The sequence below is a fragment of the Convolutriloba macropyga genome, chromosome 4 (genome assembly GCF_964194025.1).
Source record: "Convolutriloba macropyga chromosome 4, txConMacr16.3, whole genome shotgun sequence".
Taxonomy (NCBI): domain Eukaryota; kingdom Metazoa; phylum Xenacoelomorpha; order Acoela; family Convolutidae; genus Convolutriloba; species Convolutriloba macropyga.
In genome coordinates, this window is record NC_134471.1 from 50,559,617 (window position 1) to 50,566,296 (window position 6,680).

Below are 6,680 nucleotides of genomic sequence, written 5' to 3' on the forward strand. Positions count from 1 at the left end.
TTTTTGAAGTCATATTGTTAAAAAAAAAGAAGAATCCCATTGCTGTTTAAAAAGTAATTCAAAATAAAAATTTTTTACTGAAAAGTATTTTTAATGGACTTGACAATTTTTTTACTCATTTTTTTTGAATTTGATATTTTCGTCTTTTTTATTCCTCAGGTAGCCGTAAAATGCTGACCGGTCTAATAAGCTTATAATTGAGGAGTGAATGAATGGTGTTACCGGAAGCAGTCAGTTTAAAGCGAATAGTCTTAAAGTTTATGATATTGTAACATTTTTATCATTGAGATGTCCGATCCAATTCCATGATTATTAAAAGTTAAAATGTCTGCTGATATTATGTGTCAACTGATTTTTTTGTTGGACAATATGCCTTTTCATAAAATTTTTGTGAGGGGTGTGATTGTGTTTTCTCTTCAGTGCATTCGCGTAATAACAGATCCGAATGATTGTCAAATGTGGCCAAAATGAACTTATTTAATCTTTCAGTCTAATTTTAGCTGAATTAGTATCAATAAAAACTGAAATAAAAAAATAGTATTTAGATAATAGCTAATGATTTTAATGGCTTCAATAATATTTGTTTTCCCAAATTGTAATTTTTTTGAGTTTTTCTGCATCTTGAGTCCGGTCCTATCGCTTAATCTAACCGAAGACAGGTCCAATTGGTTTCATAATAACCTTTTATTAAATTTATCAAGATATATTTTGTTATAAGGTAATGATTTTGCCTCATTATTTCTTCTCTTTGCCGACTGGTTACCTAGTCTCTTCATCTATCTGCTGTATACTTAGGAAAAAGCAAATATGTCTTGTTGAGGTTTTATCTGATTGCATTTTGACATTGTTACTATAAGACCTTGTTATTTATCTAGACCCTTTTCATATTTTGAAGTTGGGCTTTCACTCACAAATTTGTACTTGAGAAGACTTAAGTCGGCCCCATTCAAGTAGATTAGGTATAAAGTAACAGAGCGAGTAGCTCCAAAGCAGTTTTTCTTTAAGATCAAGTATTCCGTGCATCGGTTTTATTTCGGGGTATATGATTCTTGGGGTTCCGTGTGATTTCCCTTTGAATATGGGCTGTAAAACGTTTTTTTTTTCTCGGGTTGTTCCAGTGTAATTGATCTTTGATTGCTTAATGACAACCGACAAAGTTGAAAAAATGAAAACATATAAGTTCTTGACGTCTTAGCAGTAATTGTGATTAGCCGATGCATTCAATTTTAGGGCGTTCAATTCAGATATGGGCTACTCCGTTTGGAAAATTCTATCCGATAGGTTTTGTGCTTGTAATATTTTGAGACTTTTCATCCCTGACCTTCAAAGGCTGTAATGATAACCGAATTTTTTTTCTCTAGTCTTTTTTTAATAGTGGGAGCTTTGGAAGGGAAGGGAGCTAATCAAATGAATTATACAGTGAGCTTTTTTTAATCAAAATATGCATCAGCAGGTAAGCAATTTTCAATCCTGTTCTCTAATAGAACGATGTGCCAATTCATTGAAACTAATTAATACTGCTCTCTTTTCACATGATAACCTTTCACATTGTAAAAATTCGCAAGTCGTTCCTGAAAGCTGAGATTTGCAATTCTCCAGCGTCAGATATCCGCAATATGTTCCTCTGCCTGTTTATGTATATGCTATGGAAAATTAATTTTAAATGAATTAAAAGGACTAATTGCGTGTACTTTTAATGTGTGCGTGGGAGTGTCATGACTAAAACACCAATAGGGAATAAGAAATAACTCAGCATTACTCGTACTAAATTCGGAAATGTTTTGGAAACGAATATAATTTTTTGTGGCAAAATTTGTAACGCCATAAATTTTTGACAGTTAAGTATTTCGTTTTGACGCGTTTAAATTTCTCAAAAACAGTTTTCGTAACGTTATCTTTTCATGATTTTTTTAAATGGCCCTCGTGTAGAGAAGCAATTATTGTAAATTTTTGCTTGACCGTTTTGACTTTTCGAGTAACTTTTACGCCCTTGACTTTTCCCTTTTGCGTGATCTAAAAATCCTTCTCAATCACAATTGCAAGCAGCTGAACTCAATTGGCTGCAATTTAATACTCAAAGTCAAATGAAAAGTGCGCCGAAATTGGTGCCTTTTTTCACTTTAAATCTTAATAGTGGTATGTATTAACCTCTGTGGGTATTTGAAGCCCACTATTGTACTTCTTAGTCCCATTTAGGATCCCCCTCCTTCCCTACCCCCCCCCCCCCCACCAACTGAAGCAGGCTGCAATTGATTAGAGCTCGCTCTAGTCGTTCGAGAGCAATTCTTCAGAAGTTTAGTCGGTTATGTTCGTTTCTGTTTTCTGCTTTTGAAGAAACAATCTCACGAAAGTTTCTTTTTTTTGGTGGTTCTGTTATGTGCCGCCATGGGTGTGGCTGACCAAAGTTAAAGAAAATTAAAGGTAAAGGAACTTGCTTAAATTTTAAAAGCAAAAACTTTGGCATTTGTTTAATGTCGAAAAATTTCAGGGAGAAAATTATTTAGTTTATGAACGTCGCAGAGGCAAACTTCCCGATGAAGGGTGGCTAATGAGGCCCATGTTCGAGAGCAATTGTTCCGACGATTAGTCGGTTATGTTATTGAATTGATCTTGTTTGCAGTCCTTGATCTCATTCAGTCCTTGATCTCATTCAGTCCTTGATCTCATTCAGTCCTTGATCTCATTGACAGGTTTGATTTTAGGCTCTTGAATTGTATTCCAGTACCTTGACTGCACTTTTTTTTATAAAACCGAATGAAAATATTTGAACGTGTTTTAAAATTTCATCTGTGGCGTCTTCATGCATTCAAAAAAGGAAGTATACTAATACAAGCAGAACTGGGTTTGAAAGTTTGCGCCTTTTCAATTGAATGACAGGATGTTTTATGAAATCACAAAAAGGAGAGATGGTGCACAAAATCAATCGTTCTGGTTCAAAGTTCTGACTGCTTGAAATATACTCAAAAACGAGAAATTTTTATCTGTGAAAATGAAAAAACTTAAATTATTTTCAACTTAGTTTTGGTGCTTCCTCTTTCATTTTATGTTAACATTAACCATCATATTTTACAAATGTTTGCTCGCATTTGTTTCAAATATACGTTTATACGATAAGACTTTTCAGTTTTGTAGTTCCTGGAGTTCAATTCTAAAGAAAACTGTAAAGTACATGTACGATTTGATGAAATTGAATTGAACGCTGGAAGGAAATTCTAAACTTTGTACTCAGTTTTTGGCCCTCAGTTTATCAGCCCTGTACTCTTCTGCTTCGAAAAAAAACTTGGTTTTTTTCTGTTGTTCCTTCTGCCATTTGAACAATTTCGTTTTTTATGTAATAAAACAACAACTCTAGCTGCTATTTATAAACCAAAGGTTTACAGAAATTAGGTTTTTGTCCTTTTCATTTTAAAAATTTATAGTCGATCGTTTTTGCTTCTTAGGCTGGATTGAGAAATACGCTCGCTTGACTTCTGTTATCGTATAAAATTTCTTGGATCAAGAACGTTTATATTACTTTAAAAAGCTATAGCTAAGACTTATACCTCCATTTTGGTTTTCGTTTTTGATCACGTCGACACAAAAATTTGTAATAAATAATGAATTTGGCTGTCGTATAAGAGGATAACTGTACTGCAGCGCCTATCAGTCTTACGAAGAACAGCTTGATTTCATTTTTTTGCTGTAGTTTTGTGTTTCCAAATTTCCAATGCCACAGATCTTACTTTCTTGAAAAATACTACCATATTTTTTAAAATAAATTTTCCGTTGATAAGCACCTTCCGTTTTTGACAGAAGCTACTTTATTAGTTGAGTTTGTGGTACCTTTATATGCGTCCTTGTCGTAATTGAACAGAATTTAAGGTTTATCTGCAACCGTATGACTTTTGATGGTAAATGAATGTATGCATGATTACTAATTTTCCCGTAATAATGGGTTCGTTGTTCATACTGTTTCCTCGCCTTATTCAAAGTTATATCGCTCCCAGAATTCTGCTGTTTACATTCTGCTCTTTTCGAATATCAAGACAGTCAAATGAAGCGACAATAGTTTCTCGTAATATTCAGTTCGATTTGAAAAAATGATTTCGCGTAGCAAATCGAATAAAGACGTTAAATCAGTAATTGTGCAGCAAGTATACGGAGACATTGATGGGGTACCACATGGTGCAATCAGCACACGGAACTCCAAGACGGTTCCTGCTAGGTATTGAACCATTTTGAGAGAAACGTACTCTCGAACCACCATGGAGATGTCAAAGTTGGAGATACCATCTCAAAATTGCCATTCTCGCAATGGATGGAACTTCTATTAAAACATTATGGGTAGACCATCCTGAAACAGTTACCCTTCTTGAGCATTTGGTGTAGTCACGTTCAGTCTGACCAGAATGTTCATTTAGCAAGCAAAATGTGTTAAAAATCGAAGCAGTTGTCATTCATTGTGGGATATTGTGTTTGAGATTCAAAAGCAGCCTCACTTGCAAATCTAACTTTCGCTATATAAGGACGACAAGTATTTTGTTAATAGCCGCAAAGCGATAGTGGCTATTATTGGTGACATCGTGTGTTTACGACTCGGAGTTTTTTTCTACTCGAAGATGAGTATTGGAGAAGTCCTTTTTTTAATCAATTTTATTGGAGTGAATTTTGAAGCGGGAAATGAAACGCGTGAAAAAATTTGGAGTGATTTTGGTGCTGAACAAAAGTGAAAAGCGGAGCGAAAAGTGAGTTGTTTTTTTTCAGACCGTTGTTTTTGAGAGAGCGAGAAATTGATGTGTGGAAAAATTTTCTCTAAGCGAGCGAAATTTTTTTGTTCACATGCGGCTTTTTAAAAGCAGTTTTTTGCAACATTTGATGGTTATGAGGTCTGATTATAATATTGTATTAGTTTTAGGCTTGTTTTGATAAGAATTGAACGTTTCAACCAGTTAATTTGAGTTTTATGCTAATTTGGAGGTTTTTGATCAGTTTTTGCTGATTTTTAGACGAAACTTAATGATTTCTTGCCTGTTTTTTTGTTTTAATGCTTTAAGTGCGATTTGATTAGAAGCTTGTTACTAGGAGTATTCAGATACTAATTGACTAAAGCTTTCTTGGTATAAATAATTTTTTTCTTAGGAAAATTGACAGAAAAATTGAGTAATTTTAAACAATTTTTCATATTTTTTTGCAGTTTTTCTTTTTTAATCTAAGACAAGTTTCTTAGCTTATCATGACTTGGCCATTGTTTGCGAGCTTTTCATTGATCTAATTGCAAAGGAATTTTATTCGGCTTTTTGTTTCCTTGTACTATTAAAAGAATTAAAAAAACTCAAGTTGAAAAAATCTTAGTTTTTACATTTTTTTTAATCAATTTGTTTCTGAATGCCGTTTCTATTCTTCCTTAAAAGTTTAATGGCAGTTTTGGAGGGTCAGGATTCACAATTGTTGTTCTAGTTGTTTAGTCATAAGTATAGGCATTTTCTCCTTCGAGTCGTTTCCGGAATTCTTCTGGCTATGTTTTTTCAGCAGAAAGCAAGTTTGTTCATGACTTGAATTTTGACTTTTTTCTGTTCGAGCATTTACCTCCGTTTTTGGTTGTTGACTTCTGTTCTCGAACATTGGACTTGAACAGTACCTTCGTTTGTAATGTATAGTAATTCGGAACTGTTGGTAATGTTCAAGGTGAAGAGGTCATTTTGAGATTTTTTTGTTCCTATATAAAGTCACCCCTAATTATCTAAACTACACCGCACAAACCCGCCCACCAAATACCCCCTCCCAACACTTACCTACCACCCCCCGCCCCCTGCACCCCCCCCCCCCCCAACTTACCCCGCACCTATTACCCCTACCCCTCCCTTCACCTAGCTACCCCCCCCCCCCCACCCCCCAACTACCCCAGCACTACCCACCTCCCCAACCTATCTACCCACCCACCCACCTGCCTACCCCCCACCACATCCTACCTACCCCCCACCTACCCTACCCCCCAAACTACCCCCTCCCTTCACCTAACTACCCCCACCTGCCCCCCCCCCCCCAACTACCCCAGCACTACCCACTTCCCCAACCTATTTGGCTACTATTGTTTTTTTCTCTTGTCTATTTTGATGTTCTGATTTCGGTAAGGTTAGGTAAGAGAATTTAATGCACGACGTTCTGAGTCGTTTCCGGTATTCTACCTGCTATGTTTTTTTGTTGATTCGTTGTCTCCATCGATGATTCTTGCGACCTGACATCTTGGAATTGACTTTTTCAATTTCGATGACTTCCACTGCTTTGCAGTTAAAATTTTTGTATATGACGTCATTTGTTCTGCTTTTAGGTCAACTGCGGGACTTATCTCACTCAAAAAAATGACTTCTGAACTCACCTAATGAGCTTTAAATTTTATGTACATATACGCCTTCAATAGTGTGCATATACGTAGTGCCAAATGTATATGCCCCAATTCTTAAGTATTCGAGTCCTGAGTTTTGATTTCGAGTATTAATTTTGAAAGAACTCTATTAAAAATTTTCCTTATAGTGCGCATGTGTTCATAAAAATGACAGTCCAAATCTAACGCAAAAAATCTAGTGGTCTATTAAAGGACTGGTGGCCAATCTGTCCATCTTATCTCTTTAGTAGTTTCAATTCCATGTAAGACCACAGTCGTCAATGGCGGCTATTTTCCTGTAATCCGCCGGCTTTGTTTG